The sequence below is a fragment of the Myotis lucifugus genome, unplaced genomic scaffold (assembly GCF_000147115.1).
Source record: "Myotis lucifugus unplaced genomic scaffold, Myoluc2.0 scaffold_1499, whole genome shotgun sequence".
Lineage (NCBI taxonomy): Eukaryota > Metazoa > Chordata > Mammalia > Chiroptera > Vespertilionidae > Myotis > Myotis lucifugus.
This window is the reverse complement of record NW_005872547.1, coordinates 14,329-36,721: the sequence shown is the minus strand read 5'-3', so window position 1 is coordinate 36,721 and position 22,393 is coordinate 14,329. Positions and strand designations below refer to the sequence as shown.

The following is a 22,393-nucleotide window of genomic DNA, read 5'->3' as shown; positions in this document are numbered from 1 at the left end:
AAAGGAGAGGAAGAAAGAAAGAGAAAGAAAGAAAGAAAGAAAGAAAGAAAGAAAGAGAAAGAAAGAAAGAGGTGAGAGTCCCATAGAAGGTCAGGGCTGGTCCCAGGCCATAGTCACTGGCAGAAACACAAGCTACAGTGTAGGACAGGGCCCGTCCTGGAATATGGCATATGGTCCTTGAAAACAATGCATTTGCCGGGAGCCGGTCCATCCTTGCTGCTTGACACAGTCGCTGCAGGAAAGAGGCATCTGCACAGCATATGTTTCAAGGGACCTGGCATATATAGCATATTGTTCTTAATATGTTTGCTCTCTTTAGCGCCATGTGTTTTAACCAAGGTCACCTCTCCGAGAAAGGTTGTTTCCCCAGGTGGGGATTTTTCCCTGAGGTTAGGGAGGGGGTACAACCCCTTAATTAAGTGCCAGGCGGGTAGTTAAGCTACATAATCTTTACTCCCTGGAATGGAGATAAGAAACGCCCTAACCTTTGTAATAGAAATTGACAGGATTAAAATCGGCTGGTATAAATACGGATGTAACAAGACAATAAACATCAGATCCTCATCAGTTCCTAACCAGAACTCCGACCAGAACTTTGGCTGGAGATCCTGGCTAGAGGTTCTGACTAGGCTGCTGATCAACTGAAGGCTGTCTTCGTGTCATTCCTTCTTCGCCGACTCCGTCCACACCTTTGGGGACCCCTGGACCCGCTGGGGTTGGACTCCAGCAGCATTTACTTCTGGGATGTGTCTGTGAAATGATGCTACATGGGAAAGCAGAGCCCAAATCGTGCAAAGCTGATTACCGTGAAGAAACACCCCGGCTGGGAACGGGACGGGGTGAATAAGGCTCTAACTGAAGAGCCGCTGTTTTAAATGCCTGGGATTCCCCCCGAAGTGAAGTAGAGGGAAGTGTGTAAGAACGTAGAGTTTAGGAATTTTGAAATTGGGGAAAACAACACTGAGGAAGGCTCCGGTACATTCCTGGGTGATGCAACCATGACTCAGCTTGTCCTCAGCCATTTCTTGAAAACCCATGGAGCCGTGCAGGCTCCACGTCCAGGTACTCGGGGGCCCTATTCCAGGAGGTCGAGGTCAAGCGTCTTGCCCGGGGATGTTAGACAATAACAGCAGGCCTCGCCCGCACACACCCTCTGCCAGACCTACCGCCCGGGGCCCTGGCTTTGGTTTGCGTGCCTGCCTGCCTTCCCACCTGACTCTGAGCTCCACTTCGTGCTGTGTCCCAGCCCTTAGCCCAGCCCGGGGCCCTCCGTGCCCCCAGCTCCTCAGCCTGCAGCCACAGCCGCGCCCTGGGAGCACCAGGTCATCGGCTCACGCGGTGGACTATCTAGTGTTTACCCTCGGACTGTGGGCCCTGGAGGTCAAGGACCTCGCCTTTGCTTCCCCTGCCGTGTCCTTCCCAGTGACCTCCTGGTGTCTGCCCACCTTCTGGACACTTCAGAGTGGTCACCCGGACGTTCTGAACTCGGATTCCTGTGTTTATTTACAGCATCTGGGGCCAGCCCTCCCCCATGTTACCATGGGTGCCCCCCACTTTGGGTGCCCTCGTCACCACAATTCATGTTGCACCCCATGACCTGGTACCCAGACACACGGCCTGACCACGCCACACAGGCCGACGCAGGCTCAGCCACGCCCACCCTGGCCGACGCAGGAGAGGCCTGGTCAGCCCGGGGCAGGTGGGAGCATGGCCGGCTCAGAGAGAGGGCGGCGCTCTGGCTTTGGCTGCTGGCCAGACGCGATGGGCCTCGGCCTTCCCTGGTGTAGACTCCGCCTACCCCTGGGACGGCTGCCCCCGTCTTTCCATTTATTTGTGTCTTCTTTAATTTTTTTCAGCAATGCTTTGTAGTTTGCAGTGTGCAGGTCTTTTGCCTCCTTGGTTAAGGAGTCACTAAAGTTTCAAAATTCCTTTTTATTAAAAAAAATTTTTATTTTATTGTTTAAAGTATTACAGATAGTACTACATATGTCTCCTCCCCCCCACTCCCCCCCCCCCATTGACCTTCCCCCGGTGAAATCCCTTTTATGACTGAGAATTTGCAGGGCTCACCGAAATAAAGAGGCGAGTCCAGGGACTTCCGGGTGCCCTTGCCCGGCTTCAGCAGCTCTCAGCTCAGGGCCACCCTGGCTTCACCCGCACCCCCACGCATTTCCCTGGCCCGACCCTGGGTGATCTGGAAGCAAATCGCAGACATCATATCATTGCATCTCTTAATGGTTTCGTATGTGTTTCTAGAAGGGAATGGTTCCCCGTTTGAGGCACAACCACAGAAGATAATAATTTCCTGATAACATCAACTCTTTTTAATATATATAAATATATATATATATATATATACATATATATATTTTATTGATTTTTTACAGAGAGGAAGGGAGAGGGATAGAGAGTTTGAAACATCGACCAGCTGCCGCCTGCATACCCCACCCCCTCCTGGGGATGTGCCCGCAACCAAGGTGCATGCCCTTGACCAGAATCGAACCTGGGACTCTATCCAGTGAGCTGAACCGGCGAGGGCCCTGGTTCTCTTTCTTGAAGATGGTGTACAGGCCCCCATCTGGGCCCTAGAAGCACTCATGGCTTTTGCGTTGTTCGGTAACACTGGGCCTTATTCAGAACACAGAGATAGGATTGTTCTAAATTGATCTCAGAGAGGAAGGGAGAGGGAGGGAGAGAGAAACATCCATGAGGAGAGGGAATCATGGATCGGCTGCCTCCTGCACGCCCCCCACTGGGGATCGAGCCCGCAACCCGGGCCTGTGCACTGACCGGGAGTCGAACCCTGACCTCCTGGTTCCTAGGTCAACACACTCCACCACTGAGCCACCCCAGCCGGGCTAGCATCTGTTCTTTTTCTCTACCCCATTCCTTCTTTTTGTTCAAACCACCAACGTCTATATTTTAATTATAAGAAATCTATTTATATTCTGTTTTCCGTTCTTAGATCGATAGGACATCGCACACACGTCTCTCCGTCCTGTGCTTTCCTTTCGACACTGTGTGTGGGAACCACACTGTTCGTATGTGGCGATCATCCTCCTTCCTTTTTTTTTTTTTTTTTAAATTGTGGTAAAAGGCACATAACAGGAAGCGCGCGTCCTAACCATTTGGAAGGTACAGTTCTGGGACGTGACGTACACGCATTGCTGTGCTACCATCGCCGCCGTCCGTCCATCTCCAAAGGCGTTCGGTTTTGTAAAACTGAAGCTCTGTCCCTGCGAGAAACACTCATTTCCAGCCTCTGCCCTGCCCCCGCTCTGCTTCTGTCTCCGAGAATGTGAGAGGTGAGGGGACCTGGTGGGAGCGGAGCCACACGCACCTGCCCTTTGTGCCGGGCTGATTTCACGGAGCGTCACGTCCTCCCGGCTGGTCCACACGGCAGCATCCTACCGTTTAAGGCCGAGTGCCACCCACCGCCCGTGCGGGACACCCCGCGCGGGCCCATCCATCCACCGGCGGACGCTCTACGTCTTCCACGGTTCAGCCGCTGTGAATAACGCTGCCATGAACGTGGGCCTACGCGTCTCCCGTCCTGCTCGCACATCGTTTTAGTGCGTTCCCAGCAGTGGAACTGCTGGAACTGCTGGGCCGTTTGGTAACCTGCTTTCATGTCTTGAGGCGCGCTCCGCATCTGCTCAGGGCTGCGGAGTACCCCCCGGCGGAGGTTCCGCTGTTTCTCCGCTGAGCCTCGGTGGCGGCGCTGGCTTTGTCCCCGGCGTCGGCTGCTGCCCGCGGAGGCGGTGAGTGGTCTTGTCCCGTGTCTTCCTGTGCCGTTTTCGTGCATCTGTGGGGTGGATTCCTAGAAGTGGGGCTGCAGGTTCTAGGAGCAAATACACAGGCGGGTGTTGCCAAATGCCCTTCCGCGGCTGGTACGGTGGCACCTTCCCACCAGCACAGTGTGAGGCCCTCTGTTTCCTCACAGCCGGGACCAGAGACTGTTTTGTTAAACTTTGGCATTTTGGCCAACCTGTTCAGCAAGAAGTAGTGCCTTGGGGCAGGTATGTGCCCTGACCGGGAATCGAACCGTGACCTCCTGGCTCATACCACTGGGCTACGCCGGCCGGGCCGGGCTGTTCTTCCTTAGAGTGAAGTCACCTCTTCTCATTTGCCCAGCTCTGGGCGTCACACCCCTGCCCTCTACGTGGCCCCTGCGGGGACGGCCTCCACTCTGCAGACAGGGCACTCACTCGCTGCCTTGCCTTTGCCCCACGTGCCCGGCTTCCCAGCACTCTCTGTCCCGGCCGCTCATCAGCCTCACTCTCAGCCTGTTCGGCGGTGCCCGGTGCTGAGAACAGAGGGCCAGGCACCTCCCTGATGGGGGGGGAGGGGTCTGGCCCCCTCTCTGTGTTGCCACCGTGGCTGGCGAAGAACGGCTTTGGGAGGACAGTAAAGAGAAACGATCAGAAACCTCCACGAAATGATGAGACATGCCCCTGGGGCAGTGGTTCTCAACCTTCTGGCCCTTTGTTTATTTATTTAAAAAAAAAATATTTTATTGATTTTTTACAGAGAGGAAGGGAGAGGGATAGAGAGTTAGAAACATTGGATCAGCTGCCTCCTGCACACCTCCTGCTGGGGATGTGCCTGCAACCAAGGTACATGCCCTTGACCGGAATTGAACCTGGAACCTTTCAGTCCACAGGCCGACGCTCTATCCACTGAGCCAAACCGGTTAGGGCTCTTCTGGCCTTTAAATACAGTTCCTCATGTGGTGACCCAACCATAAAATTATTTTCGTTGCTACTTCCTAACGGTCATGTTGCTACTGTGATGAATCGTCATGTAAATATCTGATCTGCAGGATGGTCTTAGGCGACCCCTGTGAAAGGGTCGTTCGGCCGCCAAAGGGGTCGAGACCCACAGGTTGAGAACCGCTGCCCTGGGGCCTGGCGGGGTTTGAGTGAGTCGCCCTCTCTCTCCTGGTGCTTATGATGAACTCCATAGAGAAACCGAATCTCAGAGCCCCCGGCCGCTCGCGGGAGGACAGAGCGCTCGACTGGGAGCTCGAGTTCCTAAGCTCATCTGTCCTCCCAGGAGACCCTGGCGTCTCCAATAAAGTAAAAGTCACTGCCTGAGCCAAGCCAGCGAGCAGGCCGCTCAGGGACCGGGGAGGAGGGGCGGCTCTGGGCCCAGGAACCCCAGGGAAGGGGCGGGAGGCCTGGCTGCGGTGGCGGCAGCAGCTGCGGCAGGTTAATCGGTACCCGGGCTGGCTCCACAGCTCCTGGGAGAGGAAGAGGTCAAGGCCCTGGCCCTCAGCTCACAGGGGTGTTTGGGGCCCACGCTGCCAAAGGGACTGTTTGGGTTCGGACGTTTTCAACGTGTTTGTGTCCAGAGAGAAGCAAGGCGAGGCGCCCGCACCTGGGCGGGAAGTTGCGCCACCTCCTTCGGCCCCGGCCCGGCCCGGGGGAGTCAGCAGCCGCGTGACCAGGACATCTGGCGCCACGAGGCCCTAAAAGGGAACGCGAGGCTCCCTCCGTGAATGACTCAGAGCACAGAGGGCAGCATCCAGGGGACCCCGCGCTCAGCTGGCCACGGCCCAGGGCCCGCCCCAGGACTCAGGGCTGGAGGCAGAGTTGGGCTTAGAACCCTCGACGGCTCTCGAATCCCCTGCTGCCCAGTCAGACCAGGGTCCACAGTTCCCACTCCCTCCTGGCCTCGGGGTTCGTGTCCCGGGGCTGAAACCCCCGCTGTTCCGCTCGGAAAGCGTGTGTGTGTCGCTGCTGTCGACCCGCTGCTCCGAACCGCGGGACCCACACCCCCAGGAGAGCTGGCACCCGCCTCCAGCGCGGGGGTGTCCAGAGGAAGTGAAAGCCGGACGCCAGGCCAGCCCGACACCCCGACCGGCTGGCCATCGCCCAGCCCGCAGCTCGCTCTACCTTGCACCCCAACAGGCTGGTTTCCCCGGAGCCAGAGCTCACCAGCCCCCGGCGGACAGCGGACGGACGGGCCTCTTACCAGCACCGGCTACGCTGTGTCCCCGCAGGGTCTGGGGGGCATTAGCTAGAAAGACTCAGGCCTGGCCATGGACGTTGCACTTAGAAAGCAGAGAGGATCTCTCTCTCTCTCTCTCTGTCTCTGTCTCTGTCTCTCTCTCTCTCTCTCTCAGTTGGCCGCGGACCCAGCCCTAGGAGAGGAAGGGAAGGGCAGACAAAAGGCAGGAAAGACATTCCTGGCAACTCGGAGCAGCGCCGTGTCTGCTCTCTAACAGCGAAGAAGGACCTGCCCGTCGATACACATTTTGAACAAGAGTCAAGGCTGAGCCTCCAAACCAACCTGGAGAGAGGACATAGTGGGAAGAAATGGCGCTCAGGGCGCGAGCGGCCTCTTGCTGGCTCAGTCACCCCCTCGCGCTCTGAAATGCTTCTCCCACCCGCGGGCACCAGCTTTCTGTCCCGTGATCGGTGTGTGTGTGTGTGGGGAGGGACGGGGGGTGGGAGGGGGCTGCCTGCTCTGCCCGGCCAGCTGGCTGCCCCCTGTAGGTCGTGGACACAGGATCCGGCTCAGCGTGATGTCCCCAGGCACCATCTGTCGGTCCTTCCGTGTCTTCCCTTTGCTGCCACCCAGGGGACCTACGGTTTTCTCTCCCTCGAACCATACGATTGGACTCGGAGCCTTTTGTTTCGGGGGGGCCGATGGGAAGAGCACCTGAGGAAATGGGGTGGGGGCCACCAGCTTCCCGGGGACGTGACTCCAGGCCGAGACCTGGTGGAGTCCGTGTGTGTTTCTCCGACCGGCACAGCTGGTTGGGATGGAAACGTGTGCACCCGGCAGTGACAGCACAGGGACCCCGGCTCACACGGCCGCTGGGACGGATGGCCGAGGCGTTCTGAGTGAGAAGCCAGTCTCCAAAGGGTTCAACAAGCTTCCACTGACAGGACATTCCTGAGGACGGGGGACAGGTTGGCGGTTGCTAGGGGTAACGAGTGGGGAAAGGGACCGGGTCGCCAGAGGGAGTTTCCGGGGAGACCATGGGACTGTTGTTGTACCCTGATGGTGGCGACAGTTACAGGAATCTATACGTGTGTAATTCAAAAACCTGTACATCGCAAAGGGCCAATTTTACGGTAGTGATAAGTTTTCAAATAAAACCCTAAAAAGTTCCCCGGCCGGCGTGGCTCAGTCGGTGAGCATTGACTTATGAACCAGGAGGTCACGGTTCGAATCCCGGTCAGGGCACACGCCCGGGTTGCGGGCTCGATCCCCAGTGTGGGGCGTGCAGGAGGCAGCCGATCCATGTTTCTCTCTCATCATGGATGTTTCTAGCTCTCTCTCCCTCTCCCTTCTTCTCTGAAATCAATACAAATATATTAAAAAAACACCCCAAACTAAAAAGTTAATGATGGCGCTAATGGCTGACACGTGCTGCCTGTGAGCAAAGCTCTGTGCCAACAGCCACACCTCCACTGTCTCACGTATTCCTCGCCCAAAGCCCACTTGGCATCCAGGCTGTGCAACGGGCTCAGGTCGCAGAGCCGGTGGCAGAGCTGACACCTGACCCCGTGTCTGCCTGACTCAAGTGCTTGTGACCTGACCCAGGGCCGTGGTGCCTCACGTGGGGCAGGAGCGGGGCGGGGGTCACAGCCTGAGCCCCCGGCTCGGAGGGACGGCCGTGAAAACCGGGGTCTCTTCTAACGAAGGGGCGCTCCCGGGGGTGGGGGAGAGCTAGCCCTGGTGGCAGGCGGGCCCCCCGGGCTCACGGACATCCATCTGCTTGACATGACTCTTGGAGGCCCAGCCCCGTCTCTCTGGTCCTCCCCCAGCGCCGGGGCGGGCGCTGAGGGAGCCACTGCCCGCTGGGAGCCACGGGCTGAGGCAAACCCGGCCGGACCGTGTGACAGGCAGGAGTGCGGCCACCGGCGCTGCAGAACGGACACCGACACGGAGAACCGAGCGGAGAGCATTGGGCGTTTGGTTACGATGGCGCCACCGGGAGAACCGGAAGCTAATGCTGGAAAGCCCCCGCTCCCCGATGGCGTGTAGGTTATAAAGGCAAAACCACAATCCGCGAGGGTTAGGGACGCGGGCCCTGCGGGGAGCTGTCAGAGGGGAGCCCAGGCGAGGAGCAGTCCCCGGACCTGAGCACAGTCCTGGGGCGGCTCCAGCGGCCTCGGTCGGGTTCATGGACAAGTAGCAGGGGTTGCTCCACCGCAGGCTCAGGGGCTGAAACGCACCTTAGTCTAGATCAGCGGTTCTCAACCTTCTGGCCCTTTCAATACAGTTCCTCATGTGGTGACCCAACCATAAAATTATTTTCGTTGCTGCTTCATCACTGTCATGTCACTACTGTGATGAATCGTCATGTAAATATCTGATATGCAGGATGGTCTTAGGCGACCCCTGTGAAAGGGTTGTTCGACCGCCAAAGGGGTCGGGACCCACAGGTTGAGAACCGCAGGTCTAGATGTTCTCTTCAGCCTGAGGAGGCCCTGACCGTGGGCCACCAGCAGGCCCAGGCTGCTGTCCTCTGCAGCCTCGAAGGTTGCGGACTATCGGGGGAAAGGCTGGGGCTCTTAGGAATCTATCTATCTATCATCTATCTATCTATCTATCTATCCATCTCTCTATCATCTATCTATCTATCTATCCATCTATCTATCTATCTATCCATCTCTCTATCATCTATCTATCTATCATCTATCTATCTATCTATCTATCTATCCATCTATCATCTATCTATCTATCTATCTAATTATCTATCTATCATCTATCTATCTATCTATCTATCTAATTATCTATCTATCATCTATCTTGAGAGAGAGAGAAAGAGAGAGAGAGGGAGAATGTGAGAGAGAAAGAGAAAGAGCAGGAGAGAGAGGGGGAGAGAGAGGTGTGATGTTTACAGCTAGGACCCAAAACTAAATTTAGCCCCACCAGCATGGCTCAGTGGTTGAGCATCGACCTATGAACCAGGGCTCACGGTTTGATTCCCAGCCAAGGGCACATGCCCAGGTTGTGGGCTCGATCCCCAGTGTGGGGCGTGCAGGAGGCAGCCAATCAGTGATTCTCTCTCATCATTGATGTTTCTATCTCTCCCTCTCCCTTCATCTCTGAAATCAATAAAAATATATTTCAAAAACACACCGCTACAGTGAATGAAGGTCGTAAGGCCCCTTGGTCTCACCGGCAGGAGCCTTCTGTCCCGGGGCCAGGGGTGGGAAAATGGGGATTTTTAGACAAAGGGACATTTTTCACTTTTTTCTTAGTTGCATGTCCCATAAGTCCGCGTTTTTTCTTATTTCGTTGAAGACTGTTTGGTCGGTGGGACCAGGCAGCGGCTGAGGGGCCTGGGAGGCTGCCTGGATCCTGGTGCTGCTCCCAGGCTCAGGGACACTCTGCCCCGGGAACCGGAACGGGCTGTCCCAGGGCCCGGCTCGGGCCTCTTCTCAGACACAGAGCAGTCCTGGTGGCCAGGCCCACGCCCTGTCGGCAAGGCGCACGTGCTGGGCGCTGCCCTTGGGAATGGAATGTGTGTGTGTGTGTTGGGGGGGGGGGCCCGCAGGGCTCAAGGTCACAGGGTGCAGAGGGGGGTGGGAGGGAGCGGGAAGGGTCCGAGTGCCCAGGCCCTGCTGCTGCGCTGGGCTGGCTGCGGGGTGGGGCGAGGGTCCGGGAGGCCCCCCTGGAAGAGCCGTGCTTGGGTTTCTCGGGAGCTCCCTGGAGGGAGGCCCAGCTGCTGGAACAACAACCCCGACAGGAGCCGGGGCGGCTGCGTTTGGCGTCGGGCGATGTTTACCTCCCGATCGCACCCAGGTCTCCCACACGTCTCGGGAGTTTGCTGTGGGTGTGACAGCCCAAACAGGAGCGGCGGGACTGAGCAGCCCCCAGGGCACGCCAGCGGGCGTGACAGGCCGTTCCCTCCGCCCGGTGACCTCTGTCCGACTTGGGGCTGGCGAGCAGCCGCCGGGGGTGGAATCCGTGCTGTGCAGGGCACACGGGCTGTGGTCACGGGAGGCGTCGCCCCGGGGAGAGGCGGCGGCGGGCGCAGGGAGGGGGGCGAGTAGGCTGAGTACAGAGGGTTTGGGCGCCGAAATGACTGTGTGAAGCCGTCGTGGTGAACACATGTCATTACACACCCGGGCAAACCTGCACTTAGAATGCACGGCCCGGGAGGGAGCCCCGCGGTCAACGATGAGCTTGGGGTGTCATGACGTGTCCGTGCAGGCTCATCCTTGGTCAACTACCCTCCTGGTGAGCGAGGATGAGAACGGGGGAGGCTGTGCGAGTGGGGCGGGCGCCCAGGGGGCGTTCGGGAACTCTCTGTACTCCCTCTCTATTTTGTTGTAAACCTGGAACTGCTCTAAACAAATAAAACCTTAGAACAGTGAAAAGAGGCTGGCCCGCCGGTCTTGCCTCTGGTCCGGCCGTGGTTCCGGGGCCGGGCCCAGTGTCTGGTGAGGAAGGTGCCGCGAAGACCCAACAAAGGCCGCCTGTGTCCGGGTCGCCCAGCCGTACGCTCACCTGCGCGCCTGCCAGGAGCATGTGGGTCCCTCCCCCGGGGCCGAGCTGGCCCCACTACCTCTGCTCTCCCACAGGTCTCAGCGCCCCGTGTCGCCCAGCGGCCCTTACAGCGCGCCCCTCTCCCCACCGCCCACCGCGGGGGGAGTCGAAGTGAGAAGTCAGCGCCTGTTACAGTTAGAATCACAACTCCCCTGTGCCATCTGGAAGTTTCCACCCTCCCCGGCAGGGTCTGCTGATCCGGGAAGCCGGGCACTCACTCCGTGAGCTAAGCCTGGGGAAGTGAGTCAGCCCTTGCCACACGCGGGTTTCAAAACAGGAGGGACAAGCAGACCCCACAGGCCGGGCGGCGCCCCGACGGCTCCGCTGTGCCCTCAGGAGAGCGGAGGTCAGCAGGGCTCCTGCTCTCAGCAGACACGCAGGATGTGGCCGTGTTTGTTGTGACCACACCCCTGTGAGCCACTCCAGAGAAGGTGGGGGTGGGGGGACACAGCAGGACTGGCAGAAAAGTGACCCTTGGGGGGAATATTCTCTGAGCCTCCCAATCAAGATGTGTAGTTTGATCGTTTTAATATTTCTTGGTGAAAAAATAAAGTCAAGCTGAGAGGTATAATTTAAAAGGATCCCCAAAGACCAGGGATTCTGGGTGATCCTGAGCATTTAAAAAGGGGTTTCCCTGCCCAGCCCGTGTGGCTCAGTGGATGAGGTGGATCTATGAACCAGGAGGTCAGGGTTCGATTCCGGTCCAGGGCACATGCCTGGGTTGCAGGCTCGATCCCCTGTGGGGGCCGTGCAGGAGGCAGCCGATCCATGATTCTCTCTCATCATGGATGTTTCTCTCTCTCTCTCCCTCTCCCTTCCTCTCTGACATCAATTAAAATATATTTTGCAAAAGGGGGGTCTCCCAGACAGAGCACCCTAACCGAGCGCTGTTTATCCGGAGAACGTAGGCCTAGGCCTGGAGCCGGAGGGGAAGCCTTCACCGCGGGGTTGACCGGCTGGGAGGTGGCTGACGGAGCCCTGAGGGGGACGCCTCCGGGCCAGAGTCCCCCGAGGAGACGGGCACCTGTCTGCCCCTCACGGCCGCTCACAGCCGGCCCTGCGCCCTGACTGTCTGACCGTCATTGTCCACCTTTGCACCCAAGGAGACGGGGGAGGAGAGGGGTGGGGGTCAGCCCGGGCCCTCGTCTCCGTGGAAAGGACCGCGCAGCACGTCCCCGGCCGGAGAGGACAGGGGCCTGCGTGTGAGGAGTCCCAGTCCCCTCCCACCCAGTCCTGCCCTTTCCCAGTTTGCAAAGAGCCGCCACTTCTGTCGCAACGGTGCCCCGGCGACCCCTTCGGCTGCGGAAGGAACCCCCGTGGCACCTCGCTACCAGGTAGCGACACCGTGAGCTGGGTCACGCCGCTCTCCTCCAACGCCTGCCGTGGCTCCCCATTGCCGGCAGGGTGTCAGCGCGAGTACCCCTCTCATTACACGCGCCCCCATTCCCTTCCCAGCCTCGGCCCTCCGCCTCCCTGCACTGGGTAAGACTCCACGCGCTGCCCCCGCCCGCCCCCGCCAACGCAATGCCTTTGCTCTTGGCTCCCCTCCGGCTACGTCCACTCCCCAAATGCTTCCTCCTGTGGACACCGGCCCTGCCTGCTCCTTGCGGCCAGACTCAGCCCCAGGCAGGTCAGCACCATGAAATAACCGGATTTAGTACCTGCGTGTGTCCGGGAACCCCGCGCACGGGGGAGAGACCCCACATGCAGAGGGGGAGACAGAGAGGAAGCAGGGCTTTATGAAGACGCTCTGAGCGAGGGACGCGCTAGGTGGTCTGGGGGCTCCATAGGGCCCGTGCGGGATGATAAGACAGATGTTTGCTAACTGGGTCCAAGGAGGCCAGCTCTTGTGATGGGCACGGACTCCAATTCCAGCTCTTCTTGGGAGTTAAGGGGGGGCGGAGGGATCACAGCTAAAGTTGCCTTCAGCTCAGGAGAGTGGTGGGAGCCGGGGCTCTCAAACTCAGTGGGACTCGGACTGTGAAATCCTTCCTGCGCCAAGTCCAGAGCCGCCCGCACAGGCCGGCCCCAGGCAGACGGCTCTGGGGGGCCCTGCCCAGTAGCGCTGGTGTCGCCGGGAGGACATTTTCCATCAGGGGGTTGATCTCCTGCTTTCAGGGAGAGAGAGGAGCGGCCAGAGCACCCCTCACACCGGCTGTTGTTTTTTTTAAAAAAATATATTTTATTGATTTTTTACAGAGAGGAAGGGAGAGAGATAGAGAGTTAGAAACACCGATCAGCTGCCTCCTGCACACTCCTACTAGGGATGTGCCCGCAACCCAGGTACATGCCCTTGACCGGAATCGAACCTGGGACCCTTCAGTCCGCAGGCCGACGCTCTATCCACTGAGCCAAACTGGTCAGGGCTTGTTTTTTAAGCGTCTTAAGCTCAAAGGAACCCTGACGCCGAGGGCACATTTGGGAGTGGCGGGTCCTGGCACCGTTCCGCAGCGATTTCTAACACATTGTACAGAGCACGGACTGTGACACGTTGGCAACGATGCGAAAGCGTCTGGTCCTCCGCCCGGGGACGTTGGGAAGTGCCGCGCCCAGCTGCGAGGCGCTGGGCAGGGAGGCCGGGCCTCGGGGTGGTGCGGGGCCAGGCCCCTCCGGGCCTTGGGAGAACCAAGAGCCGGTCCCTCCAGCTGAGAACTGTGTCCCCCGGAGAGGCAGTACTGGGGTGCTGGCCCTTGGGAGAGAGGACTGGGAATGTAAATAGAGGCACAGCCAGTGTTGGACAGAGAAGCAGCCACGGCGCCCGAGGGGCCGTTATAAAGAGCAAAGGCGGGCAGGTGGCCGCGGGCAGTCACGGAGCAACCGGGCGCTCCTGTTCCGTTCCCAAGCCCGATAGGATGAGCACAAGTGGGGGGGGGGGGGGAGGAAGCCCTGGCCCTCCCCACCACGCACCTCCCCCCCTGCCCCAGCCCAGCCGACGCCCTCCCCTCCGGGCAGGGCCGGGATTGCATTCAAATGGGATTGAAGTTCTTCCCTTTACACGTCTCATTGAGGATGCGGGTCTCAGTTCACAACGCCCTGTGCTGTGCCGGGGGCTCTGCTGCCTCAGGCTCCCCTCTTTGTATTTAGGCAGGAGGTGGCCGACACCCCAAATCCGACGGAGCCCCTGTGAATGAACCCGGCGTGGCCAGCTCTGCACACCTGCCTCCGTAGGGGAGGAGAGGAGGCGAGTCCCCAGGAGCTCTGCACCCCCCGGGCGGGCGGGAGGACGCAGCCCTGAGCGCCCGGGACAGCGCCGTTGGGTGCGGACCTGGTGCCACAGGGGCCCGAGCAGCACCTGCTCTGCCTTCAGGTGAAGGAGGGACCCACCTGGGCGCAGGGAGGCTCCTGTGCAGGCCAGGCTGGGGAGGGGCCGGGGGAGGGGCTGGGGGAGGGCTTTGGGGGGAGGGTAAGTGAGTTGCTTGTTCTGCTTTCTGGCTGGAAGGCGGGGAAAGAACATAACCGCGTAGCCGGGCTGGGCCGGAATGACCAAGGGCTTCTTGGGCAATGGCTGTGCGGGGAGTGACTCAGGTCCCTATCTCAGCGCTATTGACACCCCGAAGGGTTATAAACCGAGGCAAAGAGCACTAGGTGTTGCCCATAATTGCGGTAAATCACGATAAGGAACCGTGAGGATAAGCCAACCAGGTGATAAGGCTGTGGCCGCAGCGGTGACAGCTCGGTGACAGCGCACAGAGGAGAAGCAGGGCCTCTGCTCAGCCAAGGAGAACAGTGTCACCCGGACCCACAGGGAGACGCAGCTCCTGCCGCATGTGGGAGGGGCGGGGGGAGGGGCCGCCCTGCCTGCCTGGTCCCCGCACCTGCCGCTCCCGGGTGCCCCCAGCAGAGAAAGGAGTGGGCGGCTGAGGCAGAGCTGGCTCCTGTGCCCCCAGCAGAGACCCTGAGCGGGGCCTGGGCAGCGGCCTGCACGGCGGGCCCGAGCCTGTAACATCACCGGGTTTCTTTCTGGAACACTCTCTTGCCTCCCTCTGTTCAGACGCTCAAACTCTTGTTGTGGGGACAAGGCTAGGAGGTTCTTTTTCATCTACAGAAACCCCCATGGGGCCAGACCTGCACATCACCAGGTGCCCCCAGCTCCCTCTGGCTCAGCCTCAGCCTGGCCGCTCCCACGGGAGGTGGGGAGCCCGTGGTGGGCCCACTGCCCCGTGTTCTTTCTCATCCACGTGGCAGGGGCCAGTGTGGTATCAGCACAACCCGTCGCCCCGAGAGCCGCTGCTCACCTGCCCCTCGTCTCCCTCCCGCGAGGCCCTGCTGGAGGCCCAGGCATTCTGGCATCTTCCTTCTCGTTTGCTCTCCTCCCCTCGTCACCACCTGCTCCCCGGGATCTGATCGATCACCAGTCTCCCTCCGCCTCAGCTCCCGCAGCCGCCGGTGAGAAATGTGGGCGCCTGGGGGCTACGGGCGCCGGCTGAGCGTTGCACCATCCCCTCGACTTGGCTGGGAGTCGGGATGTTTCTAAACCAGAAAGTGAAATTGAACAAAAGAGAAATAACTCTTCTCAGATTGGTCCCTCTGCTCTGCCACTTTTAACCCAGACCCAGCACCTCTCGCCAGGATGACTCCTCTGCAGTCCCTTCACCTCCTGGCCTTGCCCCGCGGAGCCCCGAGGCTCCGTCTGCTCCTACCAACCCCGTTCCCTCTCGGGGCTGGATGCAGATGGCGGCAAGGCCCCCCCCCCCCCCCGCCCCTGCCTCACAACAGTGCACATGGCTTTTCACGGAAGGAGTTCTAGGATGTGGGACACAGAGGGGCGCTCGGCCGGGCCTGCCTCAGCCAGGGCTGGGGGGCACCTGGCTCTTGTCCGAGCGCCGCTTCACTGCGAGCCAGCCAGGCGGGAGGGCAGGTCCGTGAGAACGAAATACACAGAAGGGCGCCAGCCCTGGGCCCGTGCCTTCCCTTCCAGAGAGATCTGAACACCAGGACCCCCTCGCTCGAGTCTCCAAACAGAACCGGGGGCCCAGGGAGGGCGTGTTGGACCGTTGTTCCACCCCGTTCCCGGGGGCAGTGGAATGAGCACCGGGCCCCCGCCCCCCCCCACCCCCCCCCCCGGGAAGGCTGACACACGTCTGGCTCGAGCAGATCACCGACCTGATCGCAACGGGCTCGCGTCTGACACACATGCCAACGCCGACGCCGCGGAGACCGAGAAGCTGTGCCGGAGAAAGGCGGGCGCGGGTGCCGCCGACGCAGGAGGATGTGTTTAGGGGGCATCTTTGGAGACGGGCTCCTGGGAACAGCAGCCTGAAGCTGGCAGAGGCGAGCTGCTCGGCCCCAAGAGATTTGTAGTAGGAAGAGGAAGTCAGGGTAGCGGCCGCAGAAAACACTTGTTCGCTATCAGGAGCAGCAAGAAGAGCCTTTCTCTCTTCATCCTTCCCATGGCCCTTGATGGACAGGGGCCCCTCCTCCACCTTCAAGCCCAACAATGGTGGGCAGCGTCTTCCCCTCAACCCCCTCGTCTGTCCCCTCCTCCGAGGGGAAGGACCCCCACCGTCACGTTGGGCCCCTGGGGAAGGTCAGTAGATAGCCCACCTTTTTCTTACGAACACACTTGAATCCCTTTTATTCTAAACACTAACACTGGTGACATGGTGCGCGAGACACATACTTCCGTCTGTGGCTTATCTCTGGCTTCGTTGATGATGTCTTTGGAAACACGGGATTTTCACATTCCAAAGCCAACTCCATCAACCTTTTATTTTACGCGTTTTGAAGCGAATGAAACCCTCCCGTATTCAAAGGTCTTCTACTTACGTACCGTACCTTCTATGTTTTTAAGAGCACGTTAAAGGCTTGCTGTGCGTTTAGATGCCTAATTCCCTGGGGTTTATGTTCCGTGTTCGGTGCAGGCCGGGTGTCTCTCTGGCCCTGTGTGCGAGTCTCTCGCCGGCAGGGTGCACGCAGAGGAGCCTCGGGAGCTTGGAGAAAACAACACGATTTCTGGGCCTCGATTTCCGGGCCTCCAATAGGGGGTGGGTCAGCAAACTGGTGAACTGGAACGTTATTTATAAAATCATTTATGGGACCTTATTTGGTGATAAAAACATCTGAGCGATCCAGCTACAAAAAGACCCAGAGGAACAGTACATGCCACTTAGAGGCTTCGCGCTGTACGATCCCAACTACGCGACTTTCTGGAAAAGGCAAAACCACGGAGACAGTGACAAGCTCAGCGGTTGGAGGGGCTGGGCAGGTGGAGGGCTGAGCAGGGAGCGCGGTGGGCGTGTGGGCGGTGAGGCTGCTACAGGGCACCGTGCGTCTGTCGAGGGCGTGGTGGGAACCTGGCGGGCGCGCGGAGAACACTCCAGCCCCGGGCAGGTGTGCAGCGACGGTGGATTTCATTAACATCTAATCCCAGTCCTTTCATACTTCCGCGTCTTCTTCCCCATGGCCGTGCGGGCATGGAATAGCCCCCTGCTGGCAGTTCCGGAACTTCTGCCATCCTCAACAAGGCTACAACGGACACCCTTGCACATGAATCTCCCAACACTTCTCAATGTATTTCTGTGCCTTATATTCTGTGCCATGTGGAGGTGAAATGTTAGGTCCCAGAGTCCAGAAATTAAACGCTTTTATGCTTCCAAACAGCCAGCCAAAAGGCCAGGTTAAGCTCAGGCAAGGCTGCAGGAGCTTCTGTCCCCGCAGACGGAGCCTTTCCGAGCAGCCAGGACAACGGCACCCCCTGCTGGCCGGAGCGCAGCCTGCTAGCACCAGCTTCCCAGGCCGTGGAGACGTATTTCCACATTTAGGAATCTCTTCTCAGAAAACAAAGTGAACAAAAGTCATTTACAAAATCACATTCTTCACAGTGCCGTTCGTGTGCGAGTAAAGCAGCATTACAATGCTGCTTATGAAAAACTTCTCATGACTTGGGGAATGGTATATACGCTATAATTTCTTTAAACCTTTTTAGTGCTGGCTGGTTTGGTCAGTGGTTAGAGCGTCGGCCCCATACCGAAAGGCTGCAGGTTCGATCCCGGGTTGGGATGGGGACTGGAGCAGCCACTGATATGTCTCTCTCACACTGACATCTCTCTCTTCCCCTCTCCCCCTCCCCACCTTCCACTCTCTAAAAAAGATCAATGGGGAAAAAAAATCCTCATGTGAGAATTTAAAAAAAACATACAAACTTTTATGAAAACAGGGAGAACACAAACCTATACACAACATATATGTCAACAACCAACAGATGAGTATATACATTAACATGTATAAACTCATGTCCACAAAAAAAAAACAGAAAAAAAGGAAGGCATCCCCAATGTAAACTCCACTGAGCAGGACTGTATCTTTACCTCCTTAAATGTCGCTCTATTTTTATATTTCAGCCACGTGTGTCAACTATTTCCTTTCCTACTCAAGAGAAAATACGAATTCTTTGATGACGGAGGAGCGAGCTGCGTGCAATGGTGTCCGAGGGAGTCGGAAGAGCAGGGGGTTCCACTGGAACGAAGGGTCTGTGGAGTCCCAGTCCAGAGGCCAGGACCCCGGCCCCCCGTCGCCCACCGCACAGCCGTCACCAGCTGCCAGCGTTCCTGTCTTTGGGAACTCAGCTCAGGTCACTTCCTACATAGACCTTCTCCGTCGCTCCCGCACCTGGATGGCTGCTCACTTCCTTGACCTTTTCCCTCTGGTGCCAGTTTAGCTGTGTTTGCGTTTTTTTTTTTTTGTTTTATCCTTTTGGAGTGTAAGGTTCTAGATGTTGCAGTAGAAACTGCATCTTACATGGCTTGCATCCCTTGTAGCATCTTAAACAAAATAAGCACTCATTCACACATTCACTCATTCATTCATTCAAGTGAAATTGGCCAACGGGCTGCTCTGTGCCTGGTGCTGCTGTAGGTGCTCGGGGTATAGAATGAAAGTCTCTGTTTTTATTGAGCTCTTTTGGTGTTAGAATTGCCGCTTCTTTGATTAACGTATTGATTTTTTTTTTAAAGTCTAAATTTGGCCTTTCTATTTCACTAGCCAGTGTTATGTGAACTATATATCTCTGCCTCGCCTCAGGACAAATTGTGTTAATAAAAAGCATGGGGTCCTGAGACGAGGAGATCTGAGATCTTAGTTTCCTTTAAACTAGGCTCCTCTGACCCCCAAATGCCTTTCAAAATGATGCTTTGTCTCTGGACTCCTATCTAATGTACGCACAGCCTTCTCCAGATTGCTGAACCCTTCTCGATGCTGGAACAAGAACCCCGGCAGCACTTCCTTCTGCGACGTTGCTGTCTGGGGTTCCAGGTGCTGCTGGGCACCCCCGTTCCCCCCGCTTTCTCTCCTGAAATCAAGCAGAGTCACACGCCCTCAACAATGTGGTCACATCACCGTCGCTGCCCTACCCCCCAATCTGTCAGCCGCCCCCGACCCAGCCTGCTCTCTCTGCAGGGGGGTCGCCAGGGCCCCGACCCGCTGAGGGGCTCAGCCTGCTTCTGCTTCTGCCGGGTCAGGCCCACCCCACCTCCTCCGGGCACCCTGCCTGCTCCTTAGAGCTGCTGGCCGGATGGGTGGCCACTGTCCAGCGTTTAGGCTTGGCCACCCCAGGTTCTGTCTGTGCTGATGTTGATGTTGTTACTAAATTCTTCTCACGTGTGCACACAGCTCACAAAGGGGTGCACCAAGAGTGTCCACCTCAGGTAATTGGGGAGGCTGAGCCACTGGGCCCTATAGGACACCTAGCACAGAAAGCTACACAGGTAGTTCACAGACACAGATAAACACAAAGACTATAATATATTTTGAACTACTAATTTTTTGAGAAAAAATGCAAGAATTATTCTCCTCAAAAATGAATTTCCATACTTCATGCCTTCTGTTATCACAACCATGTAATTTCTCCCAACTTAGTCTGAACTTTTAGCTCCTGGAGGCCTCAAGTTTTTAGGTGGCAAGTGAACTACGTAGCATTTCTCAGATTAGTAATACTTTCACATTTTTAAGGATATATTTCAAATAAAACACAAGACTTATTTCATTAATAGATTCAAAGACTTATTTTCACTAATAGATTCAAAAATCCTCTAGGTTTTTCATAGGAGGCAAACTCAGATGAATATTTCAGTATTCTGTTATTTCAAAATACCTAGATATTTAAGAATTTTTATTTTTTAATTCAGCAAACTTCAAAGTTTGAAGTTACCGAAGACTTTGGGAAACTATGTTTAGGCATATATGTCATTGCCGCTGAAAAAGGTGTTTTTTTTTAACCAAATACTCTTCATTTTAGTGATGTATTTTTGCCTTAACAACTTTGAGACTTTAAAGCCAATTATTCCCTAAAGCATTTCCTCGCCCAGTTTTGTAACGGGGGTCGCTCAGCAGCCTTCGGCGCATTAATGTGCGAGCGCGGTTCTGGCTCCTATGGAACCGGCAGGGGGGGGGGGCAGGTGGCAGCGTTCCTGCCCTGGGCGCGGGCGGGGGGGCGTGGGAGGTGAGTAGTGAAAAATTTTTCCACCAGTCTCGGCGTCGCCCTCACCCACGCTGTCGGCCCCGGAGGATATGCGACACATGCTGAGACAAGTGAGACACGTGCCGAGACACGTGCTGAGCCGCCGTGGCCTCTGCAGCTGAACGAGTGGGACTCGGGGGACCCCGCCGGGCCGATCTCTTCTCTCTCCGTCTCCGTCTCCGTCTCTCTCCTCCTGGAATTTATGGGGGAGACACCGGTTGAACACACTCGGGTTTTAAATAAAATAAAAAATGAATGAAAGTTTGCTGTGACCCCACCCGCGGATGTGGAGAGAGGGGAGGGGGAGGGGGGGATGTGGGGGGGTTGGATCGAGGAGGGTGTGGGATGTGGGGGGAAGGAAGGAGAGGGGTCGGGGGATGTAGGGGTGGGGATAGTGGGGTGCGGTGGGGGGGTGGCCTCCGTGTGTGTTTTTAAAGGCCGCCTTTTAAAAAACTGTGTTTTTATTGCGTCTTAGAGAGAGGAAGGGGCAGATAGAGAGAGGGGACACAGGTGAGAGACATGGACCCACAGCTGCCCCTGCCCGCAGCCCAGCTGGTGCGCTGATGGGTGGTGGTGGGGGACCTCTGTGTGCCTGGCCTCCGGGAGGCTGCAGAGCCCCTGTGCCTGTGTCACTGTGGCCAGCCCGCCATGCAGACAGTTTGCGGGAAGAAGCCCGGGCGCCTGCAGGCGCTCACGAGCCCGTGTGTTCTATCCGGGACGCCAGCAGAAGCTGCACAGGTAGGAGAGGGCGGGACCCCGAAGAGCCGGGCGGGGGACCCGGGGGACACGCATGGCGGCCGCTGGGAGCTGGAACCCTCTCGGGTCCGGGTGCCGTGGGGGCACAGGAGGACGCCTGGGCTTCTGCCCCTCGAGGGACGGCGGCCCCGGGGATCCTGTGTGAGCCGCTGAGCCGCCGCTCGGTGGGCAGCCAGTGGGCAGTGCGGGGCCCGAGGAGGGGCGGGTGCCGAGGGCCAGCAGGAGCCCCGGTGAGTCGGCACCCAGGGCCCTCTGAGCTGAGGCTGGACACAGGCCGGGACCTGGAGGACAGCCCAGAGCTTGTCACAGTCCGCCCGCCCGCCCACGGCTCAGAGTCAGGGCGGCTTCTGCGTGTCCAGGGGCCACGCAACCCAAGTCCCGCAGACGCGGCTCACACCGGCCTTCTCCCTGCGGCCCCCACGGCCCCTCCCTGTCCCTCGGTGCGTCCTGGCCTCTGCTTGTGAGGACAGTCCCATTGGATGAGGGCCCGGCAGTGACTTCATTGAACTTTAATCTTCCCGTTAAAGGCCCATCTCCAAACTCGGCCCCACTCAGGTCCTGGGGTCAGGGCTCCGACACATGACGCTGGGGGTGGGACCCATCTCACCATAAGGGGGGGAAGGGGAGAGGTCCAGCTCCCCTGGCACTGACCCGGGTCCCGGTCCCTCGAGCGCGTGCCCTGGGTGCCCGCCCCTGACCGCCTCCCCCTCGGCCAGCGCCCCTGAGGGTGGACGCGCGTCCCTCTGGCCGGCCTGGCTGAGCCGCCCTGTCCTTGCAGGCACCTGTCGGCCATGCTCAGCGCCTCGGCGAGGGCGCGGCGGGCGGCGGCCCCGGGCCTCCTGCAGAGCCCGCGCGCCTGGGGCCTGCTCTGCGTGCTCCTGGCCTGCCAGCTGCTCATGAACCACGTCCTCACGTAAGAGCCCCGCGGGACGCGGCGTCACCTGCAGACCCGCCACCGCCTCCCGCCACCCGCCCGGCACCCAGCACTTTACACCAGCCCCGGGGAGGCGGCCGCGGTGGACAGAGGGGTCCCGGCAGCAGGAGGACAGCAGGAGGGACCTGGCGGCCACCGGTGCCTCCGGGGGAGGGGCTGGCCTCTGGGCAGGGCCCTGCCCGGCGCCGGCCTGGATGCTCCGGCCACATGCCACTGCCTGGTGCCCGCTCCGGTCACCGCCCTCTCACTCCGGCACAGCGTCCACTTGCCGGGGGCTGGCGTGGGGGGGGGGTAGGAGGGCCTGCCAGGGTCAGACAGTCCCTCCCCAGCGGGGCTGCAGAAGGAGGAGCCAGCCGGGACCCCAGGGCCTTCTCGGACTGAGCACAGGCTGTCGCTCCTGAGACCCTGCCCCTGTCGCCTGAGCACTTCGGCCGGGACCCTGGGGCTCCTGACTCGGCTCGTGGGGTTCACGCTGCCCGTGTGCTGTTGGACACATGCTCTGTGAGAAGTGCAGGGGCAGCGGTCTGCAGGCGGCGGGGGACACGTGACCGCGGTGCGTTCAGCTGCCACACGGGACCCGGGGACACGGGGACACGGGGACACGGGGCTATGGGCTCGGCTGATGCGGGCTCTCCCACTCGGAGCTTTTGTTGTATCCTCACACATTTTCATGATTTTAGCGAGAGGGGAAGGGGGAAACAGAAGAAACATGAATTGAGAAGCCCATGGACTGG

General features: G+C 58.5%; 1 long non-coding RNA gene across 1 annotated transcript; it reads left to right on the top strand.

Annotated features, from left to right (window-relative positions):
* The first annotated feature begins 9,845 nt into the window (after positions 1-9,845).
* LOC111824434 lies at positions 9,846-18,455 on the top strand. Its single transcript, XR_002827519.1, has 3 exons — positions 9,846-10,206; positions 13,604-13,822; positions 17,856-18,455. It is a non-coding gene; the product is annotated as an uncharacterized LOC111824434 (long non-coding RNA).
* The last annotated feature ends 3,938 nt before the right edge of the window (positions 18,456-22,393 follow it).